This window comes from Tenrec ecaudatus, chromosome 17, assembly GCF_050624435.1.
Source record: "Tenrec ecaudatus isolate mTenEca1 chromosome 17, mTenEca1.hap1, whole genome shotgun sequence".
Lineage (NCBI taxonomy): Eukaryota > Metazoa > Chordata > Mammalia > Afrosoricida > Tenrecidae > Tenrec > Tenrec ecaudatus.
In genome coordinates, this window is record NC_134546.1 from 75,914,002 (window position 1) to 75,927,235 (window position 13,234).

Sequence of the window (13,234 nt, forward strand, 5' to 3'; positions counted from 1 at the left end):
CATTTGTACCCTCAAGGCTGGCAGTTCAACTCCACCAGCAGATCTATAAACGAAAACGAGGCTGGTGGTTCCTGTGTAGATTTTGAATCTCAGACACCTACATAGGAACACTATGAGTGAGAATTGACTTTGTGGCAGTGAGTTTGCTTTTTGGGGTTAAAGATAATGAAGGTTTGTAGGTGGAAAAACAGCTTGAACTAGAATGTTCCATTGAGGGCTGATGGGTTAAATTCAGCCTGCATTACTGTGGAAGACAGAACCGGAGATCTGTTTCCATAAATGATACCCTAGAAACACTATGGAACTGTTCTGCTCTATAACAAATGAAGTTGCCATGAGATGGAATTAACATGACATGACACCTAACCAAAGGGAAAACTAAACATGATGAAAGCATATTCATGTCTATGGACACACATTGGTTTTATGTTGAAAATATGAATAAATCAGAAACACAAAAACAATTATCATTAAGAATCACTGTGCCCATAATGAAAAACATATAAGCCTACTGAGATTTTGGCATATCTAAATTAGTTAGTGAAGAAATCCTACTGCTACAGTAAATGCATGGCAGCTCCACGAAATGTAAGCAGTTGTGTCCTACGATGTGGCAATCTGGTCACGTTAATTATTGCCTAGAAACCTCAAGGAAGAGTTTAAGGTCCTATGACATCACAAACAGAGTGTACCAGAGTGCACCTGAGAACAATAAAGCAGTGAATAAAACAAGCCTTTTATCAAGAATACTTGGATAAAAGGTTAGAACAATTAAGTATTCCCATGCAGTGGGAGATAGAAAATGGTAACTTTATTTTAAATAAGATGATATCTTACTCTATATTAGAATTATATATCTGAATGTTACCTTGTATTAGGAATAATTGTGATTTTTTTACAATTTATTGGGGCTCATACAACTCTTATCACAGTTCATACATATACATACATCAATTGTGTAAAGCACATCCATACATTCCCTGCCCCAATCATTCTCAAAGCATTTGCTCTCCACTTAAGCCCCTTGCATCAGGTTTTTTGTGATTTTTTAAATGAGGAGCTAACCTTAGTAGGACACAGTTCTTACACAGTCAAATCAAACAAATTGAAGAAGAAACAGTTAACAAATGTAATCAATCAAAAGGATTAAATGAATTTATATAATTAGAATTGGGTTCTAGGAAACATTGTCTGTATCCACTAGAACAACTGATAAATGAACACTTTAAATACTCTGTCATTGTGAAAATAACTCAAAACAACCAAAAAAAGTGCTTACCTTGAATGCATGTGTCACTAAAGGATAATATTAATGCACAAAACCAAAACTCACTGCCATCCAGTCAATTCTGACTCATAGTGACCTTATAGGGTAGTGTAGAACTGCCCTCTGGATTTTCAAAACTGAAACTCTTTAGAGTTGAAGAAAAGCTATTCTTTCTCCAGATTGATACACAAAAGGACCTGAAAACAAATAAAATATTTGCTGGATTCTGCAAATCAAAAAGATGATAAAGGAAACCAAAATTCCCTATTAATAAAATGAGTGGACATTAAATCTCGGCCAGCAATGCTCTACGAGTCACGAGGGATGATAAGATGGGGGGCGGTGGCACGGGTGGAAGAACGCAGTGATAAAGATAGATGACCATTAACACAACCAATCTCTGAACTGAGGTGCTCTTCACACTCCAAATGGAAAGGTACAGCACAAGCTAATTTTTGATGGGCAGAAAACACAAATCATGTATCTGGATGAGGGAAGCCACAAACAGGAGGTGGAAATGGCTTCCCAGGTTCACAATTGAGATGTGAATTAAAGAGGTTGTGGGAGTGGGACAGGGTAAAGGAAACTGCCACAAAAGCAGGATTGGTGGCCAATGAATACATAACGATGACAGACACTTCCATCTTTAGATAGGGGGTTTACAAGATGGGTTCAGGGCCTCCTGACCAATGCAGTCAGGGAAAGGCTGATAGCACGTGGCTCCTGTCTAGGAGACCCCTGTACTGTCTCCAGGTTTGTGATCTCCATCAGGGACACACATGCAGGTAAATCTCCAAGAGAGCCTGCCCCTCCCTGGGCTGCCTGGGGAGGTTAAAGTAATCCACTCTCCAAAGGCCTCTGCCTGAGGGCCAGATTACCTACAGCCTTGGTTCCTGGGCAGAAAGCACTCAGTGGAGGTTTACTCTATGTGAGGATTTAAACTGTGTGGGGTTTGGGGCTGTGACTGCTATGGCACCCTTTTGCAAAGCAAGGTTCTGGGAAGTTAAACTCTAATACAGACCGCAGTCATCAGTGGGGTGGCCTGATGACTGCAGGGCTGGCCTCTCCTTTCAGTAAAGGCTCCTCTGGGATCCGCATGCTCTCATGCCTGAGACCTGACTCAGAAGGGACAGGCCCCAGGCAAGAACCCCTCCCCAACCCTTTCTGGCTTAAGGGGTGAGGGTGCATAAGGGGTTCTGGGCAGGATAAAGGAGGCAGAGTATTCCCATGAGCGAATGCACTGAGGCCTGTACCCAGCTCAGAAAGGATTTAAATGGAATCCCAGGAAATCATGGCATCCTGGAACAGGGGCAGACAGGGTGCGTGAATTGTAATATCTTCAGGAACCAAGACACAGCTGGGACGTCACGCTGCAGGGGACTCCGCACATGGGATCCACATAGAAACATACTCACCTACCCTTGTGGGAAACTCACTCGGAACCTTCTCAGGCAGAGGAAGTAGGTTCAACAGGAAATTACACCACCTAGGTAGGGGTGGGTGGAGTCTGTCCCAAGGGGTGTGACCTGGAATCGACGAGGAGAGAGGGGCCGAGAGGTGAGGTTCAGCACCTAAAGTGGCAACTGATTCATTCTTAGTTTCATAGTCTGGAAGCCCTGCTGAAACCTGTTCATTTTGGGTGATCCTGCCTGCATTTGAAACACAACAACACACAAGCCATGACAGAAAGACAAGCTGACAGAAAGTGGTGGGTAGAGAGCAGGCATCCCAACTAGGAATATCCCCAGGTGACACTTCCATTGCATAGACGACAGAGACATACCTAACAGCACCTGATGCCATCTGTGTCACTTGGCCGTGTCTCTCCTGGCACCATGTGACTTTCCCATGAAACCCTCCAATCATGCAAGTCAAAGAAGAGGCCTAAGCCTTGTAGACTCAAGAGCCACAGCAGAAAGACCCTTCACAAAACTTCATCCTCAGACACTGATTTCAGGCTCTGCTCCATATGCTAGACCACCCAAACTCCAGCCTCCTTTTCCCTGGTGCATGCTCAGGTGAGCATATAAATTACAGATTCCTGAAAATGCCACAGTTGTCTTCTGTTCCTCCTCTTCCCCTCCCCCTCTGTCTCCATTTCCTCATTGCTAAAGACGTATTCTTCCCAATCTGTGGGTTCTATATTACTCTTTTGATGAAACCTTTCTGTGTGTGTGTGTCTTATTTCCAGCAAGTTCCAGTCATCTAATTGCCCTTCACCAACAGTGTTTCCTTTAATACATTTGTTGTGTTGAGGTCTCTCCCTTCCGTTTCCATATTATTGCATGTTTTTATCAGGAATTGGTGTTGGATATTGTCATATATCTTTTCTGCATCTATTAACATGATCAGCGGGTTCTTATTTTTCTCCTGTTTATGTAGTCGGTTACATTAATATTTTTTCTAATGTTGAAACATCCTTGCATTCCTGGTAATAATCCCACTCAGTCAATGTGAAATATGAACTAAAAGGCAGGGATAGGCGCTCTCTAACTCAATCCATCCCATTTCCACAAATCTGTACATAAACTGTTAGGGTGTATGATGTAATCATTCCCCTCAATTAATTAGAGTCATGAAATCATCAAATTTGTTACTGTGTTGTTAAAACACCAGTATAATATATCCCGTTGTAGAGTATATTTTTAAATGCTTTTACCCCACATTCTCTGCAGTTGTAAAATTGTGTATTAAAGTTTCTCATGCATTAAAATAATAAAATAAAGTTCCCATGCAAATCTACAGTTGTTCAATATTGTCCTTAACTCTTGATTCATCTTGCAGTTATATATTTTAAAACCATGATTATATGTTTGCAAGAACTGTTCTGAATGATTATTATGTTAATGCTTATTTGTAAAAAATGCTCTAACATTTTAGTACTTCTTGTACCCAGAACCAGTGTACAATGGAAGTTATTCTTTGGTGTCATTAAGTGAGTTCTAAATCATAGTGACCCTGTGTACCACAGGAAGAAATACTGACCTGTCATACCATTTTCATAATTGTTCATATATTTGAACCCATTGTTTCAGCCTTTGTCCCTCTAAAAAGTTTTCTTCTTGTTTGCTGCCCCTCTACTTTACCAAGCACCAGTTTTAATGTGATGTTACTATTGTATTTACCTTCAGTTTTCAAATACACAAACACACTAAGGTTTTACGTATATGAGTAAGAACATACATTTAAATGAACAATAAAGTCAGACCTGTCATGTGAATTCTAGACTCATAGAACCATAGATAGCACAGTAAAAGATTTTAGGCTTTTGTTTTTTTCCATTTTATAGAACATACTGTTTCATCTTTACCATAGCAGGTAGTGTCCTTATAAAAAACAGTCCAAAACTAGACAGGTGATGTAGTGATTTATTTTCTCAGTCTCAGACATGCATAAGCACCACAGGGAAGTTAAAGTGTACTTCAGTATCCAAGAGATGAAGAAAATATTCAGTTTGGACAACAGAAAAGGGGGTGAAGGGAGACGACGGACAGGGCAAGATATGACAAAATAATAATTTATCAATTATCAAGGCTCATGAGGGAGGGGGGAGCGGAGAGGAAGGGAAAAAAAAGAAGACCTGATGCAAAGGGCGTAAGTGGAGAGCAAATGGTTTAAAAATGATGAGGGCAAAGAATGTACAGATGTGCTTTACAAAACTGATGAATGTATGGATTGTCATAAGAGTTGTATGAATCCCTAATACAATGTTAAAAAGAAAAAAAAGAAAATATTCAGTTTGTTTTGTATAACATTAAAATTGTGTTGCTATGGTAGAAGAAAATTGCTTTATCTTTTATGTGGTCCTGAGCATACCTTTTACCATGTGGATATTCAGTGTAACAAGGGAAGTTGGTGCCTTTTTCTCAGTCAGTGTTGTCTATGAGGTATGTGACTTTGATCATACATCCGATAATAATCTAATTGTTTGTCAGGATAAGAATCTGGGTGTTTGCGTTTTTTTTTCCCACTAAGACCTACACATTTATTATTTCCAATTCATCGCAATCCCTTCCTCTATAGTCAGTGTAATGAAGAACAAACTTTCAAATAATATTGGTGGGAATGATGTCATATTAATCTCTGCCATATGAAGTAAGATTTTTTTTTTCCTGAATGTCTATGCAGTTTAATGAAGCCTTAATTCCTGTCTGTTTTTTTCACTTACGTATTTCCGGATCACACCTATTACTATTCTCCTCCCATTCCGGGTCATGCTGAGACGGGATGGAAGTGGCAGTGTCCTAGCCGGAAGTGAGGGTCATACTGCGGTTCCTACTTGCTGTGCCTGGGGTGTGGTGCCAGAGAAGCGCCAGCAGCCTGAGCACTGTGTAGTCGGCGCGCCCAGGTGAGGGGTCGCGTGGTGACCAGTTTGCGGGGACCCTGGTGCACACAGCAGCCTGGCTGGGGTGCAAGCGTCCTTCTTCCCCCTCCCCCCCTCCGTCAGTGCCCCTCGCGTGGTGAAATGTGGGAGGGTGTCCCAGGGGCTGGTTCCATCCCCCGTTTGGGGATTGGTTGGGGTTCGTGGGGAGAATCCCTGTATGAGAAAGGGGGGTCCCGACTGGGGCTTTGGGCTTCAGGGTTCCAGATTCATTGCGGGAACTTTGCGTGTCTCCCCCCTCCACTATTTCCTTTCACACAGCGGTGGCTCCTCCCTGAAACTCCTAGAATGTCTTCCGCTCACAGGTGAGCCCTGCGTCTGTGGTGTCTCTCCCCACGAAGAAGTGACTGCTATTCAGGACGCGAGTGGCTGCAGCTGGAGCACAAAACGTTAGGGCTTCCTCCGGAGGTTTGCCCAGTCTTGTCACCTGTGCGGTATCTTCTTAGGGAGCGGGGAAGGGGAGGGGGAGGGGTGAACCTGGTCTGGAAATTCCCTGGCTCTTTCTTGACAGCCAGTAGAGCTGCTGCAGGGAGCACACTCAATCTTGAGGGTGTTGAAGTGATATTCCAGTGCACCCACCGCGCATTGAGACATGGTTGGCATTCCCAGGTTGCTGGGGTCAGTCCAGGACTGGGACCTCAAGGGAGTTGACCCAGGTTGGTGGCTATCAGTTAACAGTCTGGCAGGTGGCAAGTGAAAGGAGAAAGGGAGGGGCCCAGCTGTACAAAGATGGCGTTCAGCCAAAGAGAGGGCCAGTTTTTCTTTGGGAAAGCCTATACGTCTCCAAAGAAGGGCAAGACCCCTCAAGTACAGAAGATCCCCCTGCCCCATATACACTCTTCAAAAATTTTGCATGTTATTTCTTTAATTTTTACAAAGCCTTGTTTGTGTTTAACAGTAGAAAGAAGCTGGAGGAAAGCTTCTTAGTGGAGGACAGACAACTGGAGGGAAGGTTTCTTGAAGAGGGACAGGAGAAAATTGCCATCAATAATGAATTGCTTTTCATGCAGAGAAAGTAGCCAGTAAAAACATCCAGGATTTGAACTGGATCCATATTTCTGCAAATTTGTTAGTGTGGGGGACTGTGGCAGCTGCTCCTGCTTGTTGCCCAAAGGAAAATTTCTGTTTCTGTTGCTTCTGAAGAAGTAGCTTGTCCGATGTTTAGACTTATGCCGACTCCATTTTAACTGTGTATTCCCACCTGGAGTCATTTTATCCCTATTCTAATGAAAATTTACTGAGTGTGTTGCTTGGTTTGTGGGGTTCTTTTTGGTTTTGAATTTAGGAAAAGTTCCAGCTTTAACGAAGCCATGAGCCAGATCTGAGAGTTGAAGGAGGCTGTACAGTTGGTCAAGGAGATCATCCAGGTGGGGTGTGGCTCTGCCAGTGAGGGACTGAGGGGCTGGCCTGGTGTTCCATGCCATTCTCTGAACATGTGCTGGCATGACAAGAGGGCATACTCCCCTGAAAACTCACTGCCAGCAATTCTGACCCAGCAACCCTATGGGCAGCATAGAACTGCCTGTGGGGGTTTCCCAGACTGTAACTCTTCACAGGAGTAGAAAGCCTCATCTTTTTCTAGCCAGTGGTTTCCAGCTGATGGCTTTGTGGTTAGAAGCCCATCATGCAACCCACCAGACACCAAGACACCTGGTCTCTACTGTAGTCTTAATTCTCCACCTCCCAAACTAGCGGTTCTAGGAAAGCTCATCCCCATGCCACATGGGACTTCCTACAGCCCCCTGGCCAGGGGGAAGTTCTGTTCCAGTCCTTACCTGAGTTTGGGGGTGATTCATTTGTAGAGAACAGTCCTTGTTCATTCTGTGAAGGTTCACAGTGTACATTCTAGATCCCAGCTCCTGTGAAGAGACCAAAGCACTCTAGCATGCCTGTGTAGGTTGATAGGCCCTACAGTCAGAATTGAGATCAAATTCTAGTGCTTCTATTCATTAGCTGATTTCCTTGGGAAAGTCTTTGAGCCTCACTGAGCCCCTAGTGTTTCGTTTCTAAAGTGGGCTATATGTTTGTGGGTTAAGCGACTGAGTGCAGGTCTTGCATGCCATGAGTGGCTGCTGATGTGATCCGTGCTGCAGAGGCATGCACACCCATCCTAATGATGCTGGCCCGAGTGGAAATGAGGCCATAGGACACTTACAGCTGAGGATGAAGGTCCAGGAACATTGCTGGGGCCTGTCCTCCCTTTCAAATGCCTCAGGGGCACAGGCATTTGAAAGGACAAGGAGAAGGAGCTGGGCACAGGCCAGCCAGGTCCTGGTGCTAACTAGCCTCCCAGAACTCATCCTACTTTTTGATGAGAGCAGGGAACCTTTGGAGGGAGTTGAGCAGAACACTGATATGGCCATGGCAACGTGAGCTATATCACTGAGGCTTCAGTGTGGAGCCTGGTGCAGGTACTTGGAGAAAGGGTGCAGGTGTAGCTGCAGGGAGAGCGGCCAGAGGTTGGAGTAGTTCAGATAGAAGGTGTGTCTGTGACATAAGGATTGTAGTGGGGGCTGATGGGAAATACTGGAGCTATTTTGCATTGGGGGCAGATGATAGAAGGAGGTGGCTGGCAGGATTTGGTAGCATCCTGGGTCAAGAAATATAGCTGGCACTCAGCTTTGTGATGTAGCTAAAGCTTGCAAACTTCCTGGATAAGGATATGGAGGCAGGATGTGGGCATCTTATGCAGGCATTTACACTCCTTACCTGAGTCAGGACCCCAGGAATAACTTGCTACATTGACAGGCGGTTAATGAACTGTACGGGTCTTTTTCCTCTGTGTTGCAGCAAGGGCCAACCTGACTTAAGCTCTTCCGAGATGGCCAAGCTGTCAGACTACAACCTGGAGACAATTGAGAACAAAGCAGAACCCACTGTAGACATGCTTCTCAATTACCTGCAAGGTGGGGCTGGTTGCAAGGTGGTATGGGGTTTCGGAGCTGGGGAGTGGGCGGGGGTTCTGGCTGCTGAACAACTACAGGTGTTGACAACTGTGCCTTGAGTGAGTATGGGACCTGGAGGACACCACTCACCCCAGTGGACCTTGTCATTCCAGCTTTCAAGAAGGCTCTGGACCTGGTCATGCAGCTGCAAGAGCAGACCATCAAAGGAACCAGAAGCAAGAAAAAACCAGAGATGACTCTAAACAAATCTGAATGTAATGGAAGTTTCCCACAAACTTTTTGAAGCCCCTTTGTATCTATCTCACAACTTTTGCCTGTTCAGTTATTACAGGTTTAAGCCTTATTGACAGCAATTATAAAAATCTGTTTGAAAGCTAACATTCCATGATCCTTGTAGTTTTTTCCAACACCTCTACCCTCCACCCCCCACTTTCTGCATACTGACCCTATTAACCAACAATAAACTTTGCTATCTAACTCGGGGGAAGTTCTATTCCAGTCCCTGCCTGAGTGTGGAGGGTGGTTCCTGTGCAGAGACCTGTTATTGTTCATTCCATGAAGGTTCACACGGTATTTTCTAGATCCACGTCCTGTGTAGAGACAAAAGCCCTCAAGCATGTCTGTGTAGGCTGATAGGCCCTACGGTCAGAATTGAGATCAAATTCTAGTGCTTATACTCATTAGCTGATTTCCTTGGGAAAGTCTTTGAGCCTCACAGAGCCCCTAGTGTTTCGTCTCTAAAGTGGGCCAGATGTTTGTGGGTTAAGCAACTGAGTGCAGGTCTGGCATGCCATGAGTGGCTGCTGATGTGATCCGTGCTGCAGAGGCATGCACACCCATCCTAATGATGCTGGCCCGAGTGGAAATGAGGCCATGGGTCACTTACAGCTGAGGATGAAGGTCAAGGAAAATTGCTGGGTCCTGTCCTCCCTTTCAAATACCTCAGGGACACAGGCATTTGAAAGGACAAGGAGAAGGAGCTGGGCACAGGTCAGCCAGGTCCTGCTGCTAACCGGCCTCCCAGAACTCATCCAGCTTCCTGATGAAGGCAGGGAACCTTTGGAGGGAGTTGAGCAGAGCAGTGACATGGTCATGGCAGCATGAGGTATATCACTGGGGCTTCAGCGTGGAGCCTGGTGCAGGTACTTGGAGAAAGGGTGCAGGTGTGGATGCAGGGAGAGCTCTGGGGAGGTTGTTCAGATAGTTCAAGAATGTGGCTGTGGCATATGGATTGTAATGGGGGCTTATGGGAGATATCAGGGCCATTTTGGGTTGGGGCAGATGGGGGTGGAGGAGGCTTGCAGGACTTGGTAGCATATAAGGTGAAATAATGATAAATTCTTTAATACTTTGTCTTCCTGAGCTGCCCTTTTGAGATTATCTGTTCAGCTCTTTAACTCCATCATTTCTTCCATTTGCCTTAGCTACTCTAAGTAATGAGCAATGTCACTGTCTCTCTGATATCCACTTTGATTTTTTTCTTGCTTTCTGTCTTTAATGACCTTTTGCTTCCTTCACATATGATGTCCTTAATATCACCCCCCTAGGTTATTAGTGTTCATTCCATTAAGTCTCTTCTTTAAATGTTACCTAAATTCAGATTGTATAGCCTCAAAATATTATTTTAGCTCTTGTAGACTCGTTTTAATATTTTTTCAGTTTCAAACAATTTACAGAAATTTTAGACTAATTCTGTAATAGAGTTATATAGTTTATGTTTAACATACTTATATCTTTAGAGTAGTGACTAACTTCTTGACTAATTTTTAATTGTTGACTTATAACATTTCTTTATATATTCTGAATACAAGATTATTAGGTATCTCATGAATAGTTACTGATGTAGGTTGCCTTTTGCAAATTCTTGATGGTGTCTTTCCAATTATAAGAGACTTTAATTTTGATGAAGTTTAATTTTGATGAAGTTCAGTTTATGCTGAACTTGGACTACTTATGTTTAAGATGTCTTAATTGCTTAAATTTCAAGATATTTTAAGAAGCCATTCCCTAATCCAGGGTCACAAACATTTATGTATATGTTTTCTATTAAGGGTTTTATAGATTTGGCTCTTACATTCAGGTCTTAAATCTGTTTTGATTTAGTGTTTGCATATGGTGCAAGGTAGGAGTCAAAACCCATTTTTTTTCCCTGTATCTAGTTGTTTTCGACATCATTTGCTAAAATCACAGTGAGTTCTCTGTGTACTCTTTTTGAATCAATTAGCTATGGATGTATGAGGTTGAACTTTTAGACTCTCAATTATATTCCATCAATGTCTACCTTTATGTCACTACTGCACTGTCTTAAATACTGTAGCTTTTTAGTAAGTTTTCATATCAGACAATACGCATTCTCCACCTATATTTTATTCTTCCTCAAGATTACTTTGGCTATACTAAAACACACATTTCCATAGAAATTTTAGAATCAACTTATCATTTTCTGGAAAAACATACCTTGAGAGGAATTAGGTTGAATCTGTAGATGAGTTGTAGAATATTGCCTCTGGATAATAATCAGTCTACCAATTCATGAAAACATCAGCTTTGTACATAGCTCATTTTTTTTGCTCAGGTCTCAGTTTAAATGTTTAGCCTTATCACATCTTATGCAAAGTTCACTCCTCTGCTCCACTATAGTACATTATTTAGAAACTTGACATTAATCACAGTCTAAATAGTTTGTCTTGCTCGATAGAGTTTGTGCTTCAAGTAAGTCTTTTATTATAAAGATTCTCTAGGGCCAAACACAATGCCTATTAAAAATAATTGTTTTTAATTTTTGTCAGCAACAGTCTGTGTTGAGAGTGGGCGGATGGAGTGTTGTGGAGCGGGAATACCGCAAGAAGTATGATTGAGGGAAGGGGGTTTTCGGCACCACCATAGAAGCATGCACTTAGTGGATGATGTTTTCAGAGGGGTCCAGTCCCCCAGAGTATCTCTCTGGTAGGAGAGCAACTTTCTGGAGAGGTCTCAGATACACCTGAAAATTTTTCTAGCCAGTCCTGGACTCCTAGAGCATCATTCTGGTTTGGTCCGAACCCCAAATAGCATCATTCTGGCGGGGTCATGGATCCCTCAGAGCATCATTCCAGCAGGGTCCCAGAACCCCAAAACATCATTCCACTGATGCTTCTAGTGCTTTATCAATTTGTTGAAACATTTTGATTGAATTCAGTCAACGCTTGGCAACTGGTTTTGGCTAATTCCGTCAGTGCGGCTTGAATATCTTCCATTAGTACTGTTGCTTCTTGTTTATATCCTTCTTCTTGAAATGGTGGAATGCCAAACTAGTTCTTCTTGGTATAATAATGTATATTCTTTCCATCTTCACTTCATGCTTCTTGTATTGTTCAATATTTTCCCCATAGAATATTTCAATATAGCACCCTAAAGCTTGGATTTCTTTTTCTTCAGTTAATTTAAGATATAGTGAACATGTTCTTCCATTTTGGTTTTCTCACTGTAGGTATTTGCACATTTCATTATAGTACTTTGCGAGATGCTTTCTGAAAGTTTCTGTTCAGCTCTAGCTTCATTGCATATGAAGTGCCTTAGCTACTCCATGATTGAAAGCACGTTTCAGAGTCTCTTCTGACATCCAGTTTGATCCTTTCTTTCCTGTTTCTTCAATGATCTTTTGATTTCTTCATGTTCTTGGTGATATCCCACTGCCCATCAGGTGTCCTGTGCTTAGTGCTTAGTGAGTCAAATCTGCTCCTCACATCTTAATATTCAGATGAGATAGACTCAAGGTTGTATTTGGCTCCTGTGGGCTTGTTTTAATTTTCTTCAGCTTGAATATGAACTTAGCTACGAGCAATTGATGGCATGTTCCACAGTTGACTCCCGGACTGATTTTAGCTACTGACATTGAGCTTCTCCATCTTCTCTTCCCACAGATGTAGTCAATTTGATTCCTGTGTATGCCCACTCCGGTATTTTCTATGAAGTTGTTAGCCTTGTAAAATTCTATCATGTGATCTCCAGATTTATTTCTATCACCAAGACCATATTTTCCAATTATTGTTCCTTCCTCTTTGTTTCCAACTTTTGAATTTCAATCGCCAATAATTATCCATGTATTCATATTGTGTTTGATCAATTTCAGACTGAAGACAATGGTAACATTCATCAGTTTCTTTATCAGCTGTAGTGGTTGGTGCATCAGTTTAAATAACCGTATTGACTGGATTTTCTTGTATGCAAATAGATAGTATTTGATCACAATAGCGTTGTACTTCAAGTAGATCTTGAAACGTTCTTTAGGACGATGAATGTGATTCCTCTTGCATGTGTCATTCCCAGCACAGCAAACTGTTTGTCTGATTCAAAATGGCAGATATCAGTCCGTTTCAGCTCACTAATACCTAGTGTATTGATCTTTATGGGTTCCATGTAATATTTTATGACTTCTAGTTTTACTATATTAGTACTTCAAAATTCTGAATTTCAATGATTAGATAATTGTCACTGTTTCTTCTCATATTGAGACATCCTCTATCATATTGAGACATCCTCTATCAGCAAATGATGGTCTCAGCGGACTTATTCCATCCACGTCATTATGATCTACTCTGCTTTGAGCTGCCAGCTCTTCCCTGACCATATTTTGAGTGCCTTCTATCCTGAGAAAGAGCCCTGGTGGCGTAGTAGTTATGCATTGGTCTATGAACTACT

At 42.5% G+C, this 13,234-nt stretch overlaps 1 pseudogene; it reads left to right on the plus strand.

Moving 5' to 3' along the window:
- Nucleotides 1-11,412, plus strand: part of LOC142430518 (developmental pluripotency-associated protein 4-like) — a 105,947-nt pseudogene extending 94,535 nt beyond the window's left edge.
- The last annotated feature ends 1,822 nt before the right edge of the window (nt 11,413-13,234 follow it).